Here is an 18,458-nt window from a genome sequence, read left to right on the forward strand (position 1 = left end):
ATTTACTGTGTCCTTTGCCTTACAGAATCTTTGCAGTTTTATGAGGTCCTGTTTGTCAATTCCTGTTTTTAGAGCATAAGCCATTGGTGTTCTGTTCGGGAAAATTTCCCCCGTGTACCTGTGTTCAAGATACGTCCTCACTTTCTCTTCTGTAAGCTTCAGTGTGTCTGGTTTTATGTGTAGATCCTTGATCCACTTGAACTTGAGCTTTGTGCAAGGAGATAAGTATGGGTCAACTTGCATTATTTTTTGCATGCAGACCTCCAGTTAATCCAGCACAATTTGTTAAAAATTCTGTCCTTTTTCCACTGGTTATTTTTAGATACTTTGTCAACTATTAAGTGATGATATGTATGTGGATTCTTTTCTGGGTCTTCAATTCTATTTCATTGATATTCCTCCCTCTCTGCATACCAATACCAAACAATTTTTATCATTATTCCTCTTTAGTAGAGCTTGACGTCAGGGATGCTGATTCCCCCAGAAGATCTTTTGTTGTGGAGAAAATTTTTGCTATCCTTGGTTTTTTGTTATTCCAGATGAATATAAGAATTGCTTTTTCTAGATCTATGAAGAATTTTTTTTTGGAATTTTGATGGGGATTGCATTGAATCTGTATATTGCTTTTGGCAAGATGACCATTTTTACTATAATGATCCTGACAATCCATGAACATGGGAAATCTTTCCATCTGTTGAGAACTTCTTTGATTTCTTTTTTTAGAGGCTTGAGGTTCTTGTCATATAGATCTTTCACTTGATTAGTTAGGGTCACATCTACGTATGAAATATTATTTGGGACTATTGTGAAGGGTGTCATTTCCTTAATGTCTTTCTCATTTTATTTATCCTTTGAGTAGAGGAAGGCTACTGATTTGCTTGAGTTAATTTTATATCCACCCACTTTGGTGAAGTTGTTTTTCAGCTTTAGGAGTTCTCTTGTGGAAGTCTTGGGGTTGCTATCTTATCATATGCAAATAGTGATATTTTGACTACTTCCTTTCCAATTTGTATACCTCTGACCTCCTTTTGCAGCCTGATTACTCTGGCTAGGACTTCAAGTAGTATATTGAATAGATAGGGAGAGTGGGCAACCTTGTCTGGTCCCTGGCTTTAGTAGGATTGCTTCAAGTATCTCTCCATTTAACTTGATGTTGGCTACCTGTTTGCAGTATATTGCTTTCGCTATGCTTAGGTATGGGCCTTTCTGATAGCTCCAAGACTTTTATCATGAAGGGATGGTGGATTTTATCAAAAGCCTATCAGCATCTAATGAAATGAACATATAGTTTTTTTTTTCCTTTAGTTTGTTTATGTAGTAGAATACGTTGATGGATTATCCTATATTCAACCATCCCTGAATCCCTGGGATGAATCCAATGTGATGGAGCGAGTTATAGTTTTAATGCATTCTTGGATTTGGTTGGCCATGATTTTGTTCAGTATTTTTGCATCAATGTTTATGGGGGAGATAGGTCTGTTGTTCTCTTTCCTTGTTTAGTATTTGGTTTAATTATAAGTGTTATTGTGGCTTCATAGAATGCGTTGAGTAGTGTTCCTTGTATTTATATTTCATGGAAATGTTTGAAGAGTAACTGTATTAACTCTTCTTTGAAGATCTTATATAATTCCCTCTAAATCCATCTGGTCCTGGGCTTTGTTTTTGATGGGAGACGATTAATGACTGCTTCTATTTTCTCAGGACTTATGGGACTATTTAGATGGCTTATCTGATCCTGTTTTAACATTGGCACTTGATATGTATCTAGGAATTTGTCCATTTCATCCGGGTTTTCAAATTCTGTTGAGTATAGACTATTATAGTAGGATCTGATGATTTTTTGAATTCTGATTTTATTAATTTGGATACTGTCTTTGTGCTCTCTGCTTAGTCTGGGTTTATCTATATTGTTGATTTTTTCAAAGAACCATCCCCTTGTTTTGTTAATTCTTTGTATAGGTCTTTTTGTTTCTGTATAGATGATTTCAGGCCTAAGTTTGATTATTTCCTACTGTCTATGCATCTTGGGGCTATTTGCTTCCTTTTGTTCTAGAGCTTTCAAGTGCACGGTCAAGCTGTTAGTCTAAGCTCTCCCCATTCTCCTTTTGGAGGCACTCAAGAGCTATGAGTTTTCCTCTTAGTAATGTTTTCATTGTGTCTCATAAATTTTGGTATGTTGTGTCTTCATTTTCATTAGATTCTAAAAATTCTTTAATTTCTCTCTTTATTCCTTCCTTGACCTTCCTTTATTGCCTTCATTGAGAAGGGCATTGTTCAAAGTCCATGTGTATGTGTGTTTTCCATTGCTTTTGTTTGAGCTTAAAACCAGCCTTAGGCCATGGTGATCTGATAATATACATCGAATAATTTCAATATTTCTGTCTCTGTTGAGGCCCGTTTTGTGACCAATTATATGGTCAATTTTGGAGAAGGTAACATGAGGAGCTGAGAAGAAGGTATATTATTTTGCTTTAGGGTGGAATGTTCTAAAAATATGTTAGATCCATTTGGTCCTTAACTTCAATTAGTTTCACTGTATTTTTGTTTAGTTCCTGATTCCATGATTTGTCCATTTTTGAGAGTGGAGTGTTGAAGTCTCCCACTATTATTTTGTGAGGTGCAATGTGTGCTCTGAGCATAATTAAAGTTTTTATTTTTATGAATGTGGGTGCCATTTCCTTCTGAGCATAGACGTTCAGAACTGAGAATTCATCTTGGTACACTTTTCCTTTGATCAATATGAAGTGCCCCTCCTTATCTTTTTTAACAACTTTGGTTGAAAGTCAATTTTAACCAATAGAAGAATGACCACTCCAGCTTGTTTCTTGGGACCATTTGCTTGGAAAATTGTTTACCGACCTTTGACTCTTACACAGTGACTGTCTTTGTCACTGAGGTGGGTTTCTTGTATGCAGCAAAACATTGAGTCCTGTTTATATATCCAGTCTGTTATTCTACATTTTTATAGGGGAATTGAGACCAATGATATTAAGAGATATTAAAGGAAAGTGATTGTTGCTTACTGTTATCTTCTTAGTTAAAGGTCAAATTCTTGTTGTGTAGTTATCTTCTATTGTGTTTGTTGAAAGATTACCTTATTGGTTTTTCTACCATGTGGTTTCCTGCCTTGTTTTGGTATTTTCCAACCATTATCCTTTGCAGAGCTGGATTTGTGGAAAGATATTGTGCAAATTTGCTTTTGTAATGGAATATATTGTTTTCTCTGTCTATGTTAATTGAAAGTTTTGCTGGGTATAGTAGTCTGGTGTGACATTTATGTTCTCTTAGGGTTTGTATGACATCTACCCAAGCTCTTCTGGCTTTCGTAGTCTCTGGTGAGAAGTCTGGTGTATTTATGTTAAGTCTGCCTTTATATGTTACTTGACCTTTTTTCTCTCACAGATTTTAATATTCTTTCTTTGTTTAGTGTATGTTGTGTTTGATTATTATGTGACAGGTGCAATTTCTGCTCTAGTCCAATCTGTTTGGAATTCTGTAGGTTTATTGTATGTTCATGGGCATCTCTTTCTTTAGGTTAGGGGAGTTTTCATCTATAATTTTGTTGATGATATTTACTGGGCCTTTAAGATGTAAATCCTTGCTTTCTTCTATGCCTATAATCCTTAAGTTTGGTTTTCTCATTTTATTCTGGATTTCCTGGATGTTTTGGGTTACAAGCTTTTTATGTTTTGCATTTTCTTTGACTGTTGACTTAATGTTTTCTATGGAATCTTCAGCATCTGCGATTCTTCTATCGCTTGTATTGTTTTTGATGCTTGCATCTATGACTCCTGTATTTTTCCAAGGTTTTCTATCTTCATAGATGTCTCGCTTTGCAATTTCTTTTTTGATTCTATTTCTAGTTTTATATCCTGGGTAGTTTTGTTCAGTTCCTTCACTTGTTTGTTTGTTTTTTCAAGAAATACTTTAAGGATTTTTTTTTTATTTTCGGTTTAATGGCTTCTTCCTGTTGACCCATGTTCTCCTGTTTCTTTTAAGGATTTTTGTGATTCCTCTTTAAGGGCTTCAGCACGTTGACTCATACTCTCCCATAATTCCCTATGGGATTTTTGTATTGCCTCTTTAAGGCTTCTACTAGATTACCCATGATCTCCTGTATTTCCTTAAGAGATTTTTGTATATGTCTTTAAGGGATTCTTCCTTTTTATCCATATTCTCTGGTATTTCTTTAAGGAATTTTTGTGCTTCTACCTGTTGACCCATGTTCTCCTGTATTTCTTTAAGGGAGTTATTTATGTCCTTCTTGAAGTCCTCCATCAGGAATATGAGATGTGATTTTAAATCTACCTCTTGCTTTTCTGATGTGATGGAGTATGCAGGTTTTGCTGTTGTTGGAGAACTGGGTTCTGATTGTGCCATGTTGCCTTGGTTTCTGTTGGTAATGATCTTGCATTTGCCTTTGGCCATCTAGTTATTTCTGGTGTTAGCTAGTCTTGCCATCTCTGTCTTATCTGTCCTGCAGGTCTGTGTTTCTGTTCTCCTGGGATTCCCTTTCTTTCCAACGCCCTGTTAACAGCTGATTCTCCAGGAAGTAGCAGGTGATGGGGTCTCCCTGTAGCACACTTGACAAGGGTCAAATACCATGCAGGCTGCTATTTCTCAACTGTTTTGCTGCTGCCAGATCTCAAATGCTCTGTTGATGCTGGTTCTCAAATGCCCTGCTTCTACCAGTTTGAATGCCCTACTGGTACCAGTTCTCAAATGACTTGCTCCTGCCAGTTTTTGAATGCCCTGCTTCTATCAGTTCTTTAGCAAGTATCAGGAAGTAGGATCCTCCCAGTGTCAGATGTGGCATAGGTCTACCACATCCAATAGAATGGGGAAGTGGTGGCAAAGAAGAAAGGAATAAAAGGGAAGGAAGGGGAGTGGTGATTTGAGTTTGCTGAGTAGGGAGTCCCAGAATGGCAATGGACTTCTAGGGGTGTGGGGTGATTCTTTTTTTATATATATATATTTATTTTCTATATTCTTTGTTTACATTCCAAATGATTTCCCCTTTCCTAGATCCCCCCCTTCCCATATGTCTCATAAACCTTCTTCTCTCCATCCATTCTCCAATCACCTCCCTCCTTTCTCTGTCCTTATATTCCCCTCCAATGCTAGATCAATCCTTACCAGGATCAGGACCCTCTCCATACTTCTTCATGAGAGTCATTTGTTATGCAATTTGTGCCTTGGGTATTCAGAGCTTCTGGGCTAATTAATATCGACTTATCAGAGATTGCATTCCATGTGTATTCTTTTTTGATTGGGTTACCTCACTTAGGATGATATTTTCCAGATCAAGCCATTTGCCTAAAAATGTTGTGAATTCATTGTTTCTAATTGCTGAGTAGTATTCCATTGTGTAAATATGCCACATTTTCTGTATCCATTCCTCCTTTGAGGGACATCTGGGTTCTTTCCAGCTTCTGGCTATTATAAATAAGGCTGCTATGAATATAATGGAGCATGTGTCTTTATTGTATGCCGGGGAATCCTTTGGGTATATGCCCAGGAGAGGTATAGCAGGGTCCTCTGGAAGTGCTGGTTCAGTTGGAGGTCAGCATGAAGAAGAATGCGAATTGATCCATTCTTATTTCCATGTACAAAACTTCACTCCAAGTGGATCAAAGACCTCCATATAAAACCAGACACACTGAAACTAATAGAAAAGAAACTGGGGAAGACCCTTGAGGACATGGGCACAGGGGAAAAGTTCATGAACAGATCACCAATAGCTTATGCTCCAAGATCAAGAATTGACAAATGGGACCTCATAAAATTACAAAGTTTCTGTAAGGCAAAGGACACTGTTAAAAGGACAAAAAGGCAACCAACAAAATGGGAAAGGATATTCACCAACCTTACATCTGATAGAGGGATAATATCCAATATATACATAGAACTCAAGAAGTTAGACCCCAGGGAACCAAATAACCCTATTAAAAAATGGGGTACAGATCTAAACGAAGAATTTTCACCTGAAGAAATTCGGATGGCAAGAGGCACCTTAAGAAGTGCTCAACATCATTAGTCATTAGGGAAATGCAAATCAAAATAACCCTGAGATTTCACCTTACACCAGTCAGAATGGGTAAGGTCAAAAACTCAGGAGACAGCAGGTGTTGTCACAGATGTGGAGAAAGAGGAAATCTCCTCCACTACTTGTGGCGCTTTAAGATGGTATGACCATTTTGTAAATCAGTCTGGCGGTTCCTCAGAAAAGCGGGGTGATTCTTAACAAATGACCTGCTCCTGGAAGTTCTCTAGAGAGTATCAGGAAGTAGGATATTTGCTGTGTCAGATGTGGCACAGGTCTACCACATCCAATGGAATGGAGCAGGCACGGCAGAGGAGGGAGGGGTAACTGCCTTATTTATAATAGCTAGAAGCTGGAAAGAACCCAGATGTCCTTCAACTGAGGAACAGATACAGAAACTGTGGTATATATACACAATGGAGTAGTATTCAGCTATTAAAAACAATGAATTCATGAAATTCTTAGGCAAATGGATGGAACTTCCTTATATTTCTTAAAGGGTTAATTCATGTCTTATTTATAACCATGTCTTTTCACGTTTGACATGAAAAATGATGGCAATATCCCTATATCACAAGAGCCAAGATCTCAGACCCAACCTAGAATGAATCATTTTCTTTGATCATTAACTTTTCTCAAGTCTTCTTTTCTCTTTCAAGTAAAAATTATGTTCTTGCAATATATGAGAGCTTGCTGTACTTTTTTTCTAACCTATACAGTCATCATTATTCTACATAACAGGGTATAGATTCAACTGTTAATTCTAAATTATTTATATCTGTCTTCCAAAATAATTTAACTTGTCTCCCTAACCATTCTATTAACTACTCTACCTTTATGAAATATAAATATAATATATATATATATATATATATATATATATAAATATTTATGAAAATATTTAAATCAAATCACGAATTCTATAACAACATTAATTCATCTAAACATTATTACTATGTTCCAGTTACTCTTCATTTTGATCTGAAGGAAAATTGCACAATAGTGTTGGTTATTACCAGCCATACCCGATGTGGGTATGTTGGGGGGAGTATAAAACTGGTTTCTGCCCCTAGGACAGAGCCCTGATAAGAGATTCTATGAGAATTTGCCATGATGGGCTCTGGTGTGGACCTAGGAACATGGTTCCTCACCCTAGGACTGTGCTTTGGTGTGAGCCTCCACAGGTGTAAATGGCTGTTGTGGGAATAAGTCTTGTTTCTATAATGATGTACATGTTACATATCCCTCTGAGGAATGTTCTCCCTGTTAATGTTAATGATTCCTTGATAACCTGAGACCAAGAGCCTAAATTGTGGCTAATGTCTCTGTGAAATGGTAAGTACTGGGACCTCAGGAAAACCCTTAATGCTATGGAAAAATATCTAAATTCTAATAAATTCAAATATCCATTTGCCTAATAAATATATATATATATTAGGCAAATGGATGGAACTTCCTTGTATTTCTTAAGGGGTTAATTCATGTCTTATTTATAACCATGTCTTTTCACGTTTGACATGAAAAATGATGGCAATATCCCTATATCACAAGAGCCAAGATCTCAGACCCAACCTAGAATGAATCATTTTCTTTGATCATTAACTTTTCTCAAGTCTGCTTTTCTCTTTCAAGTAAAAATTATATATATATATAATATATATTATGTTATATATATTATATATATTATATATAATATGTATATATAATTTCTTGATTATGCAAAACATAAGGAATTATGCAAAACCCTTAATGCTATGAAAAAATATCTAAATACATTAGTTTAATATATATTATGCAAAATATAAGGATGTAATATGAATAATGAAGGGATTCATAAATCCTAAATAACAAATTCTACACTGTGAGCCAGCTGGTCAGAAAGGTACAAACACTGGAAAATTCCTGAGTTCAAGGTCAGCATAAAACAAAGATAGGTTGGACCCAGGTGGGGTAAAATATTAATTTAGGGCAGGGTCTCACTGAACTAGTTCATTATCAATGCTTAAAAAAGGCTAACAGAACCCTGAATCCTTTTGCAATATTGAGAAATAATGTGTGCTTCTTTTATTTTAACAATTGCAGTACTTGGGTCTTGGAAAGTGGACCCATAAGATAATCTAAAGGAAACCTGGAGTAAATGGCTGGACTAATATGTAAAATAAATGACTGGACCTGTGTTCTTCAGGAGATATCCTGAGTTTTTTTTTTTTTTTTTTACAAAAAACAGAGAGAACTGCTGGAAGAACTGCCAGACAGAAACAGAAACACAGATACACACACACACACACACACACACACACACACACACACATCGCAAGCAAGCAGGGAATGGATAGAGAGATCTTTTAGAATAGCAAGCATCAGAATATAGAGACATCTCCAGAGCAAATACAGAACATACAGAGAAACAGACTGGAAAAGTGGTATCAAACAGAACGCAGATTGGATCCATGAGTTTTCTTTTCACTGTTCCCACACATCCCTTCTCTCAGAAACCCTCTTTATTCAGGAGCTCAACTTTAGCAGTTACCTAGGAAGTAATTACACCAAGTTATAGGAAATGAGGGTCTTCCCTACCCAATCAAACAATGCTAGATATATGAGGAATATAGCAATGAGAAACAAGAGACAGCACATAGTTGCAAGAAGCAATACTGGGATGAAACCCCTGAGGTTGTGCTTCTCCAAAATACAACCATTTCTGCTGTGTAATACAATGGGCCCTCTCCAGGATGCTCACTTGCTGACTGCAGGAATCCTTGCATGGGGCCCCGTAGTAAATGTAGGGTTATAGAATTGCATCCACTCTGCCACAGGGCTCAGAATGCTAGTGGAAGCAGATGCTGAAATTTTGATTGTGCTGACATCACACTGGTGCCAGAGAAGTGTGGGGTTATAGGGAAGCCACAGGACACTGCTCTAGGGATAGGGGAGTACAGTCTGAGCTTGCTTGGAGGTTCCCAGGCCTGTAGGAAGGCTGGAGCCATGTGGTTCTTAGGCTCTTGGACACCCAAGCACCATTGGATCTCAAAACAGAGCTGAGAACAAAGTTAAGGCCCAGGGGACTAGATTTAGTTTGTGGGCTGAAGGGAAAATGAGTGGAGAGGTTGGGCTGGGTCCCAATGGGAGGAGAAAGTCCTCAGCTTGTTCAGTGGCTGGCTGGCTTATGGCTGAGAGCACTGACAGGCCTTCCATGGGAGATTAAGCAGCAAACTTTTTAGGAGAAAGTCTCTCCATTGCTCCTCTCAGCAGATCCTTATTAAAAGAGACAGCCCATAGTTTTCAGACATTTACAGTCAAGGTGGAGAGCGGCAATGAGTGAAACAGTACCCCACTTTCTCAGGGTGGTCCTGAGGTTATATACCTTTTGCAGGAAGGAGTGCCAATGAAGGACAGTTTATTGTCTAAGCCTCTGGGCCTTTAGGTACCTCATTAAAATGGAGATCTGTCTTGAGGCCATGTGACCTGTGGTCATATCTTCTACCTGTGGAGTGGTTTGGCCATTGCCCTTACATGACTGATGTCCACAAACCTACAGAGAACTGTGGCCTCCTGCCAGAAACCTGGTGTCCAAGAACGTCACAAAATGCCTACTGTTTCTGCAGAGTTTCAAGACTGTGCTTCACCAGGGACCAGGCTGCTTTTCAAGGTCCTACAAGTAAATACTGACTTTGCATAAAATTCCTACATGTAAATTAGCAATTTACATTATTTTTTCTAATGACTAGGAACTATATAACAATGAGATGGCATGGCTGATTTTTCTTATATAAGATATTCCAACTTGTCAAAGATGGCCCTCATGGATGGACAGAGTATGTTAGTTGTATGTTTGTTGCAGTAATTCCACATCAGATGAAACTAATCAGGGAGAGGAATTCTGACTCACTGTCAAGGAGTACACTTTATCACAATAGAAATAACAAGGTGGTAATAGCTCTAGGCTGTGGCAACTGCAGGGTGAAATTGCTGGCTCATAATTCAATTGACTAGAAAACACAGTACTGCATGCACTGCATAGGAAGTGCATCTTACATATAAGCTTTAAATATCCCTTTATCCCCAGAAAACCTAATTTATACATCAAACCCCAAAAGGAGGAGCAAAGATCACTGCAGCTAAGAAACATGTGCTTATGCATGGATTGTGGGATTATATTACATCAAACATTAATATAAAGTCTATAAAAGAAATCTTGAGAGTAGACAAAGAGAGGCTTCTGGTGGCTGAGAATCTTTCCTGGCCAACAGCCTTAAAGTGCTGAGTCCTGCCAAGGAACCAATGGGGCGTGAGGAAAGATTATTCCCAACCAAGCTCACATGGAGAATATTCCTGACCTACATGTGCAATTCCAACCCCTAGAGCACTAAAGTACGAGCTTCAATTCTTGCTAATAAACCAAAGATACATAGTAAAACATTGTGTCAATAGGATACCTTATGGGCTATGTATGCAATACTGCTGATACACTAATTGATTGGCACATAATTGAGTATAGGGACAAGGAATGCTGCAAAAATAACTATTTATTGTGTCCAACATAAGAAAGTTTTCATCATAGTCAGCAGGGAGACTAGGCTGTACAGGTAGAAAGGTCAAAATAAGATGCAAGATTCCTTCAAATTCCTTAACAAAGCTACAAAGCTACAATTATTACAGAGGAATTCCCACGAGTATGGAGCATTTTCCAGGATTCCAGGAAGTATTTTTCTCTTGATACACAATGATCACGTACATCATTTCTGTTAACATACAGTTAGTGAGGACATCTCCTTTCACATTAAAAGCAAGTCACAACTCCCAAGGGCAATTTTATTGCCTTGCAGCATTTCATTAATGTTGCATGTCTGTCTATTAGAGGCATAAAGTCTAGTAATATTCTAAAGTAACATGGTTTTGCCAAATTGTCCCCTTCCATGAACAACCATAAAGGCAGGGGTAGCATTAACTACCAGACTTAGTATGAATCAGAACCATCACCATCTATGATAATTACAAAGTAGTAAGCATGTGTTGCAAGTAATGGAAAATTTGATCAGCTTCCTGAGGAATATTCTTCTAAAGAATCTCACATTTATCTGATTTTTATTCTGTGCTAGGGAAACCTAAATGTGTTTCTTGTTTCTGAGATGACAGAAACAAAACCATAAATTTTATAAATTGAGGTGCACCTTCTGCAAATATAGAGAGGTTAGAGGAAAGCTTAATAGACCTGGATAAATTCAGCATCTTGATGTTCAGCTGTGGAGATGTGTTACTCATAATGCCCTTGTACTTTTAGCAGATAAATCTTATTGAGATTATCAGAAAACCAGATTCCTAATTTTTGGTATTTTCCCTAAGCTGTATATGAAGAGGACAGTCTTTATGTTCTTGATGATGTGAGGTCAAAACCTGTCAAAATCCAGCATGCATTTATGCCTTCCATCAAACTTTCTCCTCCCCATATCCCTTAGGTTTTTATCTAACTGAATAATTAATTCTGCTGTTTTAATGTGTACATATCCTGAAACACCTTTCGGGTATTTTCAAAAACTAGATTTTCCTGACTATTTACATTGAGTAGCAAATGAATATGCTTACGAGGGTCATTGCTTTGTGTGAACTAAAGATCAACTCTGGAAATTTTATGGTATATGCAGGTCCCTATGCCCAAAACTGAAACCACCAGAGAGAAAAACATCTGAACTCTGTTTCTTGTAAGGGTCTTCAGTTGTTCATAATGATTCCTATCTTAGGCTTCTTGTTTCTCACTTTAGGAGTTGGATTTGTATGTATCCTTTGAACAACCTTTGTTAATGGGAACTTAATTCTTGTTACACTGATGAATTTTCAACAGATCAGTATCAACCTAGGTTCCACATTAATATTTCTCAGAATACTATGTGGAAAAGATTGAACCACCTCAAACTAAAAATGTCTGAAGTTTGATGAATATCTTTCAGGTGTTTTAAAGGGCATTGTATAGGCCTGCTGTAAAATCATGCCTAGAACCCATAAGTCTTTGTCCTGCCATACAAGCCGATCAATACCTGTCAGTCGTGGACAACTGAGCCTGTGTGTGATGGTTTCTATTAGCACTGGGTATTATCGATGATGCCCTCTTACACACAAATATTAATTTGACTCACAGTTGGCATCTTGATGATGATTAATGGCATATATGAAGTGATGAAATGTGATAGATTTTACTTAGGACCACCTCTTGATTATTCTGTTTACTAGCTAAAGTCATTAAATTCAATATATGTTATCTTTCAATTCATGTGAATTTACTAAGCTCAATTTTTCAAAACATTTTTTCTAGAGCTGATGATAAAATGAAATGAATATTTTTCTACTAAAGTAAATTGTTCTTTTGTAGGTATAAACCATTTAGTAACTATTTCAGACTTCGACTGAGTATGATACATGTTTTATAACTTAAAAATATTATATAACACATTTGCCAAAAGATAATAATATCCTGGTTCTTAATTGGTTAAAGGAAGGTGAAAGAAAAAATTTTAAATCTGATCAAATGTTTAATACAAACATCCCAAAATGTCAAACTCAAAATGGTTGAGTAGAACTCGAAAATTTTAGCTCCCAATTCTATAATTACAATATTTTTCAATATGGCTTCATTTTAGAATTTATGTATTAATTAATTTTAATAGATTTATTTTTTACTTATGCACATGTACCTTCATGAGAATTTTTGCATATTAATGCCACGTTCATTAAGAACAGAGCATGATGTTTGACTCCCCAGAGCTTAGTTACAGGTAGCTGTGAGCTGCTTGATGTATGTGCTGACAGTGAACCTCTGAATTCTGGGAGAAGAGCTTCATCAACAGCTGATTCTTCTCTCTAGACTCTACAACATTTTTCTTATTATAACTATGATCACTGATTTCAACTTATAAAAATATAATATTTTATGTTTTTCTTAGCTTCTTATTCATCAATGATTCCCTTAATACATTCTAGTTACTGGCTCTGAATTTGTACCTAAATACTAATTTCTCTTTTCCCTCTCCTGGTCACTATTTCATTCTCTTGTACTCTCTCCTGTCCTCAATCTTCTCCTAACAGCTTAACATCTGTGTCCTAAATTCATCTTTTTCTTCACAAAATGATTCTTCTTTTTCATGCTCCACTGAAATTCTTGCTTTTTATTTCATGATTGAGCATAATAAAATAGGAATGCAGATCAAAAAAGAGAGAACATGGTACTTATCTCTAGATTCTCACTTTTATCCCTTCTTTCTTTTACTAGAGGAACACATTGCCTGAGGTGGTTTTTATAAGCTTAGCTCAGGAAGTGGCACTATTGGGAAGTGTGACCTTGTTGGAGTAAGTGTGTCATTATAGGCCTGGGCTTTAACATTCTTGCTCTGGTTCCCTGGAAGCCAGTTATTATCTGTTTGCCTTTGGAACAAGATGATGAAATATCAGCTTCAATTGCACCATGCCTGCCTGATGATGATGTACTCAACCTATAAACTTGTAAGCCAGTTCCAGATAAATGTTGTTTTTTTTTTATTCGATAATTTTTTTATTTACATTTCAAATGATTTCCCCTTTTCTAGCCCCCCCACTCTCTGAAAGTCCCATAAGCCGCCTTCCCTCCCCGTGTTCTCCCACACACCCCTTCCCACTTCCCTGTTCTGGTTTTGTCTTATACTGCTTCACTGAGTCTTTTCAGAACCAGGGGCCACTCCTCAGTTCTTCTTGTACCTCATTTGATGTGTGGATTATGTTTTGGGTATTCCAGTTCTCTAGGTTAATATCCACTTATTAGTGAGTGCATACCATGATTGATGTTTTGAGACTGGGTTACCTCACTTAGTATGATGTTCTCTAGCTCCATCCATTTGCCTAAGAATTTCATGAATTCATTGTTTCTAATGGCTGAATAGTACTCCATTGTGTATATATACCACATTTTTTGCATCCACTCTTCTGTTGAAGGATACCTGGGTTCTTTCCAGCTTCTGGCTATTATAAATATCACTGCTATGAACATACTGGAGCATGTATCCTTATTAGATGCTGGGGAATCCTCTGGGTCTATGCCCAGGAGCGGTATAGCAGGATTTTCCAGAAGTGAAGTGCCCAGTTTTCTGAAGAACCACCAGACTGATTTCCAGAGTGGTTGTACCAATATGCAACCCGACCAGCAGTGGAGGAGTGTTCCTCTTTCTCCACATCCTCGCCAACACGTGCTGTCTCCTGAATTTTCAATCTTAGCCATTCTGGCTGGTATAAGGTGAAATCTCAGGGTTGTTTTGATTTGCATTTCCCTAATGATTAATGAAGTTGAGCATTTTTTAAGATGCTTCTCTGCCATCCAAAATTCTTCGGGTGAAAATTCTTTGTTTTACTCTGTACCACATTTTTAATAGGGTTATTTGGTTTTCTTAAGTCTAACTTCTTGATTTCTTTGTATATATTGGATATTAGCCCTCTATCTGATGTAGGGTTGGTGAAGATCTTTTCCCAATTTGTTGGTTGCCAATTTGTCCTTTTGATGGTGTCCTTTGCCTTACAGAAACTTTGTAATTTTATGAGGTCCCATTTGTCAATTCTTGATCTTAGAGCATATGCTATTGGTGATCTGTTCAGAAACTTTCCACCTGTACCAATGTCCTCAGGGGTCTTCCCCAGTTTTCTTTTTATTAGCTTCAGAGTGTCTGGCTTTATGTGGAGGTCCTTGATCCATTTGAATTTGAGCTTATTACAAGGAGACAAGAATGGATAAATTTGCATTCTTCTGCATGCTGACCTCCAGTTGAGCCAGCACCATTTGTTGAAAAGGCTATCTTTTTTCCATTGGATATTTTCAGCCCCTTTGTAAAGGATCAAGTGGCCATATGTGTGTGGGTTCATTTCTGGATCTTCAATCCTGTTTCATTGAAATGCCTGCCTGTCACTGTACCAATACCATGCAATTTTTAACACTATTGCTCTGTAGTATTGCTTGAGGTCAGGGATACTAATTCCCCCAGAATTTCTTATGTTTTTGAGAATAGTTTTAGCTATCCTGGGTTTTTTGTTGTTCCAGATGTATTTGAGAATTGCTCTTTCTAACTCTGTGAAGAATTGAGTTGGGATTTTGATGGGTATTGCATTAAATCTGTATATTGCTTTTGGCAAAATGGCCATTTTAATGATATTAATCCTGCCAATCCATGAGCATGGTAGGTTTTTCCAGTTTTTGAGGTCTTCTTCCATTTCTTTCTTCAGCGTCTTGAAGTTCTTGTCATACAGATTTTTCACAAGTTTGGAAAGAGTCACCCCAAGGTACTTTATACTGTTTGTGGATATTGTGAAGGGTGTCATTTCCCTAATTTCTTTCTCAGACTGCATATCCTTTGAGTATAGGAAGGCTGCTGATTTGCTTGAGTTGATTTTATGACCTGCCACTTTGCTGAAGTTGTTTATCAGCTGTAGGATTTCTCTAGTGGAGTTTTTTGGGTCACTTAGGTAGACTATCTTATGAACTGCAAATAATGATAGTTTGACTTCTTCCTTTCCAATTTGTATCCCTTTGACCTCCTTATGTTGTCTAATTGCCCGAGCTAGTACCTCAAGTACAATATTGAAAAGATAAGAAGAAAGGGGACAGCCCTGTCTAGTCCCTGATTTAGTGGGATTGCTTCAAGTTTCTCTCCATTTAGTTTGATGCTGGCTACTAGTTTGTTGTATATTGTCCCTTCCCCCACAGCATTGAGCTGGACTTCCCAGCCCATTCGTGACATTCCTGGCTGGCAGCCCCTAGCCTTCTGCTGGTGTTATCTCTGGCCTTTGTTCCAATGGGAACAAAACAACTGCTTTCACCTTGACAACCAAGGCTGCCTCAGGGCAGTCTCAACGGGAGACCAGCAGAGACCTGCTAGATGACCCACTGAGAAGTGGAGCCAAGGATTTCTTGGCCTACTCCTTGTCAAATATCTAATGTCCATAGGTATGCGGATTTATTTCTGGGTCTTTAATTCTATTTAATTGATCTACCTGTCTGTTTCTGTAGAAATAACATGCATATTTTATCACTGTTGCTTTATAGTACAGCTTGAGTTCAGGGATGGTGATTCCCCTGAAAATTCTTTCATTATTGAGAATTGTTTCTGCTCTCCTGGGATTTTTGTTATTCTGGATGAAGTTGAGAATTGCTCTCTCTCTCTCTCTCTCTCTCTCTCTCTCTCTCTCTCTCTCTCTCTCTCTCTCTCTCTGTGTGTGTGTGTGTGTGTGTGTGTGTGTGTGTGTGTGTGTGTGTGTGTATGTCTGTGAAATACCAGGTTGCAATTTTGAAGGGACTTGTATTGAATCTGTAGATTATTTTCGTTAAATGTCAATTTTCATCATGTTAAACATACCAATCCATGAGCAAGAGAGATATTTCCTGTCTTCTGAGGTCTTCTTTGATTTCTATTTTCAGGGTTCTGTATTTATTTTTCTAAAGATTATTCAGTTGTTTGGTAAGGATTAGACAAAATTATTGTGTATTATTTGTAGCTACTGTGAAGTATATTCTTTCCCTGTTGTTTTTCTCAATCTGGTTACCATATGTAAATTACTGATTTGAGTTCATTTTATATTCTGCCTATTTGCTGAAGTTTTTATTAGTTCTAGGAGTTCTTTGATGAATTTTTTGTCTCACTTATGTGTATTACCATATCATCTGCAATTAGTGATAATTTGGCAAGTTCCTTTCCAATTTACATCCCCATGATCTCATTTTGTTTTCTAATTGATCTAGCCAGACCTTTGAGTACAATGTTGAATAGACAGAGAGTTGGGACTTCTCTAGTCCTTGATTTTAGTAGGATTGCTTCAAGTTTGTCTTCATTTAGTTGGCTACTGGTTTTTTGTATATTGCTTTTATTATATTTAGTTATATGTCATGTATTGCTGATCTCTCTAAGCCAGCTAACATGAAGGGGTGCAATATTCTGTCAAATGATTTTTCAGCATCTAATGAAATGTTCATGTGATCTTTTTCCTTGAGTTTGTTTATATAAAGATTTATACTGATGGATTTTCATATATTGAACCATCCTTCCATCCCTGGTATGACCCCAATTGATTGTAGCAAAGGATGGGTTTTATATGTGTTCCTGGATTCAAGAAATTTATTTCTTATTTTTTGCATTGATAATCAGAAGCAAGATTGCTCTGATGTCTTACTTTGTTGGATCTTTGTGCAGTTTAGCCATCAGACTAACTGTGGCTTCATAGAAGGAATTAGGTAATATTCCTATTGCTACTATTTCAGGCAACTGTTTGGACAGTATTGATATTAGCTCTTCTTTGATGTCTGATAGAATTCTGCATTGTAACCATCTGGCACTTGGATTTTATTGTTTGGGAGGATTTTTAAGACTATTTATGTTTTCTTAGGGTTTATAAGACTCTTTAGATAGCTTATCTGATCTTGATTTTACTTTGGTATGTGGTATCTGCCTAGAAAAATCATCCATTTCATATAGATTTTCCAGTTTTCCAGAGTCTAGACTTTTGTAGTAAGTTCAGATGATTTTTCTTTAAATTTCCTAAGTTTCTGTTGTTATCTCTCCTTTTTTATTTTCGATTTTGTTATCTTGGATATTGTTTCTATGCCCTTTAGATAGTTTAGCTAAAGATTTATCTATCTTGTGGATTTTAATAAAGAACCATCTCTTGGTTTTCTTGACTCTGGATTGTGTGCTTTTTCTCTACCAGTTTGATTTCAGCTCCAAGTTTTATATTTCCTGCAGTTGAATTCTCTTGGGGATGTTTGCTTCTTTCTGTTCTAGAGACTTCAGATGTGCTGTTAAGTTCCTTATTTGGTATTTTCCAACTTTTTTAATGAAGGTACTTGCTGCTATGAAGTTCATGTGACAGGAAAGAATATCAAAGCCATGACTGGGATTTAAGTGGGATGATGGCTAAAAATGCAGTTGTAGCTTAGTGTATAGGAAGAGAAGTGCCCAAGGACTCTGAGAATCTGACTCAGGCATTCCCCTGCATGTTCCTGGAGTTTGAGCAATGTCAGAGTTGGCCATCAGTGACCAATGACCCCAATCAGAAGGATTTTCTGGGAACAAAATCCTCACTGTTTCATCCGATATTGTTCCCACAGCTTTATGACATTTCTAATATAGATGGATTAAAATAGACATTTTTTTCATGTCCAAGACATAAAAGACTTTCCATCCTCTGGCATATCTGAGATGCTGTCTCTATATCTGACTGGATTTCTTCACCTTGGTCTGATTTGGTGGTCAGTATTTGAAGGTAGTGACACACATGCTAAATCCAGTACTCAGTAAGCTACAGAAGTAATGTCTAGTCATGTATCTTTTCATAAAATAAAGTATTAAATCTCACCTGCATTTTAGTACTGACACTTGCAGCAGTCAAAAGTTATAACATAATAATAGAAATTATA

Source organism: Apodemus sylvaticus, chromosome 4 (assembly GCF_947179515.1).
Source record: "Apodemus sylvaticus chromosome 4, mApoSyl1.1, whole genome shotgun sequence".
In the NCBI taxonomy this organism is placed as follows: domain Eukaryota; kingdom Metazoa; phylum Chordata; class Mammalia; order Rodentia; family Muridae; genus Apodemus; species Apodemus sylvaticus.